Source organism: Thermobia domestica, chromosome 16, assembly GCF_964235325.1.
Source record: "Thermobia domestica chromosome 16, izTheDome1.hap1.1, whole genome shotgun sequence".
NCBI classification, from domain to species: Eukaryota; Metazoa; Arthropoda; class Insecta; order Zygentoma; family Lepismatidae; genus Thermobia; species Thermobia domestica.
The window spans coordinates 187,843,183-187,849,182 of NC_137469.1; positions in this window are offsets into that span (position 1 = coordinate 187,843,183).

The window sequence follows — 6,000 nt, forward strand, 5'->3', positions numbered from 1 at the left end:
ATGTTTTGTAGTCTGATTTCTGTTATGGTAATATAGATTTTGGAAAAAGTACGTAGTCTTATGTATTATCTACTATGTTCAAATAGGGGTAAAAACGAATAGAGTTGCATGTTCACACCCCCTTTGCTATGTTACATAGGTATTCATTGTCTGTTAAAATAGGGGTTGAAAAAAGGGAATGAATCTTATGTAATTTCTGCTATGTTAAAATAGGGTTGGAAAAAGTGGTCATAAAAGAGAATGAGTACACCCCTTAAAAAGTGCTCATAAAAGGGAACAAATTCACCCTTAAAATGACTATCTGTATACCTTGGGTGTTCGATTGTAATCTTTGCTCATTGCCTGCTATTTCTACTATGTTAAAATAGGGGTGGTGTACTCATAAAAGATTATCTGCTATACTATGTGCTCGTAGTCTCCATGTATTCTCTGCTATGGTAAAACAAGGGATGTAAAAGGGAATGAATATTATGTATTCTCTGCTATGTTAAAATAGGGGTTGAAAAATGAGCCATACTCTTTTACTAGATTTGCTATGTATTATCTGCTCTGCTGTGTGTTCATAGTCTCAGTGTAATTTCTGCTATGTTCAAATAAGGGTTGGAAAAAGTGGTCATAAAAGAGAACGAGTATACCCCTAAAAATGATCATAAAAGATAATGAATACATCCCTGCTATGTGTTCCTAGTCTCCATGTATTCTCTGCTATGTTAAAATAGGGGTTGAAAAAAGTAATCATAAAAGAGAACGAATACACCCTTGCTATGTTACATACTCTTATGTGTTATCTGCTCTTCTATGTGTTCGTAATTTCTGTTATGTTAAAATAGGGGTTGGAAATTAATCCATACTCTTTTACTAGTTCTGCTATGGTAAAATAGGGGTTGAAAACTATGCTCATAAAAGGGAACTAGTCTTTGCTATGTTATGTGCTCATTATCTGCTATGTTCAAATACCTCCCTGCTATGTTACGTAGTCTTGTATATTATCTGCTCTGTTGTGTGTTCGTATTCTTATGTATTCTCTGCTATGGTAAAATAAGGGGTTGAACGAATACACTCTTGCTATGTTACGTAGTCTTATGTGTTATCTGTTCTTATATGTGTTCGTAATCTTATGTAATTTCTGCTATGTTAAAATAGAGGTTGAAAAATATGCTCATAAAAGGGAATGAATAAACCCCTGCTATGTGTTCATAGTCTCTGCTAGGGGTTGAAAAAGTAATCATAAAAGAGAACGATTACACCCCTTCTATGTTTCATATTCTTATCTGTTATCTGATCTTCTATGTGTTACGTAGTCTTATGTATTATCTGCTATACTATGTGTTCACAATCTCCATGTATTATCTGCTATGTTCGAATAGGGGTTGAAAATATGCTCATAAAAGGGTACGAGTTCACCCCTAAAATGTGCTCATAAAAGGGAACGAGTTCACCCCTAAAAAGTGCTCATAAAAGGAAATAAAGTCACCCCTAAAATGGAGGTCGTAAAAGACCATGGGTTGACGGTTCAAGGTGCTCGATTTCCCAGGGGCTCCTGAGTTGTTCTAATATGTTGTAGTATGGCCCAGATCGATCCATTTTCTACTACTGACCTCCACTTTCTACTTACCTATTAGCATTCACTCAAATCACTCATTCGATATTTAAAGTAAATGAACTAAAAAGAGTGAAATTCCCCCACATACACTCCAACAATCACATTTTGGTTAGTCTAATAGTTAACTATAAGTCTTAGGTCCGACCCAGAAACCAAATAAGATAGTTCTTAAAATCTGATTCGATGAGTTGATTTAGTTAATAATTAATTAATTGATAACAATTTAACCAAAATATTAAACAAACATAGAAACTTCCAAATATATATATACAACACAGGCATAAATCTACGAACCTAGAGAAACTGGAATAAATACAAATATTGAAAGTTACAATAGAGAAATTCAATTTTCGTCCGCGGAATGCTTTTTCCAGATATCTTCTCTGTCTTATTCATTCTTTCTTTGACAATTTATAAGATCCCAAATTGTTAAATACATTGGATCGATCTCGACAATAAAGCGCATTCATATTGGTGATAAACGCTTGCTTCTATTACAATGAACTTAACGAAAGCATTAGTAGAACATTGCGAAACCAAAATGAACAAAAAAAATAACATTACATATTTTTTATTATAGGGTTAAATCCGTGTAACGTGGGTTCCTGTTAATACGGCATGGCGTGTCCTCAGATTGCGGATCGAGGAGAAGGCCTCTACATATAGAGGTTAGCTGCGAATATATAGAATAAGCAGTCGTGGACAGCCGTCTAGGAGTGGTCCTCCAGCTTGGGGGTTTGGGTAAGGCTAAAAACCTCATCCTGTAAAGAAGCACTTGTTCATAAATATTCACAAAAGACTCGGACAAGAACTGATAACTTGGCACCACTTCTGCAAAAGAAAATCGACATGAGATTTGGAACATGGAATATTAGAAGTCTTTATAGGGCAGGCGAGTTAAAATCCGTAACGAGTGAGTTAGAGAATTACAGGATGGACCTAGTAGAAATTCAGGTAAGTAGATTGGAAGGAAATGGAATTTTGAATTCCGGAAATTTTACGTTCTTTTACGGGGAAGGAAATAAAAATCACAAATTAGGAACACGGTTTTCGGTTCACAAACGAATATTCCCAGCAATTAAACAGGTTGAATTTCTTACTGACAGACTTTTTTTTACTACTAAGGGATGGTGGTGTGTTTTGGTTTTAAATGTACATGCTCCAACTGAAGATAAGTATGATCATACAAAACGCAGTTTTTACGAAGAAGTGGAACAGATATTTTACCAACTCCCGCGATACCATATGAAAATTCTGTTAGGGGATTTCAATGCAAAGGTAGGACGACAGAATATTTTCAAACCGAAAGTAATGACAACAGTGTTAGACTCGTGAACTTTGCTACGTCCAAAAACCTAATCGTGAAAAATACTAAATTCCCACATACGTTCATAAATACACTTGGACATCACCAGACGGAAAAACACATAATCAAATTGATCACATTTTAGTAGACAGAAGATGGCAATCTAGTAGTTGATGTAGGTCGTTTAGAGAGGTTGATTGTGACCTGGTAATAGCGATAATAGGAGAGAGATTATCGTTGAATAAAGGTAATATACATTGTCCGAAAACGGAGAGATACAATTAGAAGGAATTAGAAGAGAGCCAGGCAAGAGAGGAATACCAGTTTGAAGTTTCGAACAGATTCTCGGTTTTAGAAGAATCGGAGTGCACTAGTTTTGAGGATACCTGGATTGAAATATAGATAGGATTAAAAATTCAGCAAAAGAAAAATTGGGACACGCGGAAATACTCCGAAACAAACCAGGAATGCATTAGACCAGCAGAGAAGAGAAAACAGGCAAAATTACGCTGGCTACACAATTCGAATGAAATAACAACACAAAATTTCGCAGATATCAGGAGGGAAACTTCCAAAAGTTTTGAACAAAGAAACGTGATTTTTTGAAAGGTAAAATTAAGGAACTCGAAGGTAATAGTAAAAAGAAAAATAGTCGGGACATGTATAAGGGGATCAGCGAATATAAGAAAGGATATAACCTCGTGCGTATGTATTAAAGAAATATGACGGTACAGTTCTCACTGATACGGATAGCATCTTAAATAGATGGAAAGATTTCTTTGACGTTTTGTTTAACACGCAACCAAAAACTAGTGTGCGTGGAGAACAGGAGATACACACCGCAGAACCGTATATTGCAGAACCCAACAGAATAGATGTGGAAACCGCTATAAAGAAATTAAAGGAACACAAATCTCCGGGTGTAGATGAAATTCCGGCTGAGTTAATTTTATCTGGAGGCGAAAACTTGTGGAACAAGATGCACAAGCTCATTCTCCTTATCTGGAACAAGGAAGAATTGCCACAAGAGTGGAAAGAATCAATCATTGTTCCAATTCACAAGAAAGGCGACAAAAGTGACTAATTATTATCGAGGCATTTTTCTTCTGTCAACATCTTATAAAATCATTTCAAATATTCTATTAGCAAGATATACTCCTTACGCAGATGAAATTATTGCAGATTATCAATGCGGATTTAGACGAAATCGATCAACTGATGACCATATATTTACCATTCGCCACATACTCGAAAAAAAGTGGGAATACAATACCACGGTACACCAATTATTTATTGATTTTAGAAAGGCGTACGACTCGGTTAGGAGAGAAGCATAATACAACGATCTTACAGAACTTAGAATACCGAGAAAGCTAATTAGATTTGTTAAGATATGTGTAAATGAATCCCAAAGTATATTCCGGGTAGGATACTTTTGTCGACGAGCTTTCACGTCGAAAATGACCTGAAACAAGGAGATGCGTTGTCGCCATTATTATTTAACTTTGTGCTGGAATAAGTCATAAGGAAAATCAAAGATCGCAACCAGGGCCTAGAGTTGAACGGCATTCACCAGGTTATGGCATATGCTGATGATGTAAATTTAATAGGTGATGATAGGAGAACAATAGAGAGAAATGCAGAGATCTTGTTAAACGCTTGCAGGGACATGAGTTTAGAACTAAATGCAGAGAAAACTAAATACATGAAAGTGCGTCGCGACCGTAATACAGCAAATTATGGATGGTTAAAATATTAAATAATACTTTTGATAAAGTGGATAGTTTCTAATATCTAGGATCAATATTAACACTGGAAAATCATATTCACGAAGAAATTAAATGTCGACTAAAAGCAGGGATTTCGTGTTACTATTCGGTTCAAAATCTCTTGTTGTCGCGAATTCTTTCGAGGAATCTGAAGCTTAAAATATACAAAACGATAATCATGCCTGTGGTTCTGTGTGGTTACGAAACAGTGTAACTCAGTCTGAGGAAAGAACATAAACTGAAAGTATTTGAGAACAAGATCCTGAGACGAATATTAGGACCCAAGAGGAACGTGAATGGGGAATGGCGGTAACTTCATAACGAAGAAGTACATAATTTATACGGTTTACCCAACATTGTTAGGGTCGTCAAGTCTAGGAGACTAGGTGGGCAGGTCATGTAGCTAGAATGGAAGAAAGTAGAAACGCTTTCAAAGTCTTGACTGGAAGACCCATAGGAAAACGACCATTAGGAAGACCTAGGCGCAGATGGGAGGATAATATTAAGATGGATCTCGCAGAGATTGGTATACAAAGTAGAAACTGGATGCAGTTAGCTAAGGACAGAAGTCAGTGGAGAGCTTTTGTGAATGTGGCATTGAATCTCCGAGTTATATAGGGCATACAGTTAGTTAGTTAGAGTTATAAGGTTAAATACATTCGATCTATATTTCACTGCAGATGTAGTGGTATGATAGTCTCCATAAATGATATATTTCACATAACACGTACATTTTGTTTCTCAGCACTAACATATACATTACCGGTATATCACATTTTAATTAATTCACAGTGGTTGAGGACGATGAAGGTTGGCCAATATTGCTATGTGAAGGTAATATGGATATAATTCTATGAATTTTAGTTAATTCTTAAAAATTTATTAGATTCTGTGCTTAGGTATTATTCTTCATCACTTGATATAGCTACTGCTTTTGACAATACGTTCAACACAATGTGTTTCCAGCTGACGTACACAATCTGTGTGCTTATTACTATACGGATATTGACTTGATATATGTTTTTTTTTTTTTTTTTTTTGCTAGCCGAGGCTAGCGCCCGCCCAAAGGCTTACGCCCTTTATTCGGGATGAGGGAGTGAAGGAAGCTGGTGATGTTATAGTACATGTAGTTGGTTAATGGAGGGTCTTATTTATTTATTAATTTATTTATTCCAATAATCCAAATCAATAATGGTCATTATGGCCTTTTGGCCATAATCATTAGGAGCGGAAAGTAAGTCAGGATTTGAGGACAACTATGATAATACAAAGTAACATATACAATACAAATTAATATATACAAAACAAATAAATATATAGAA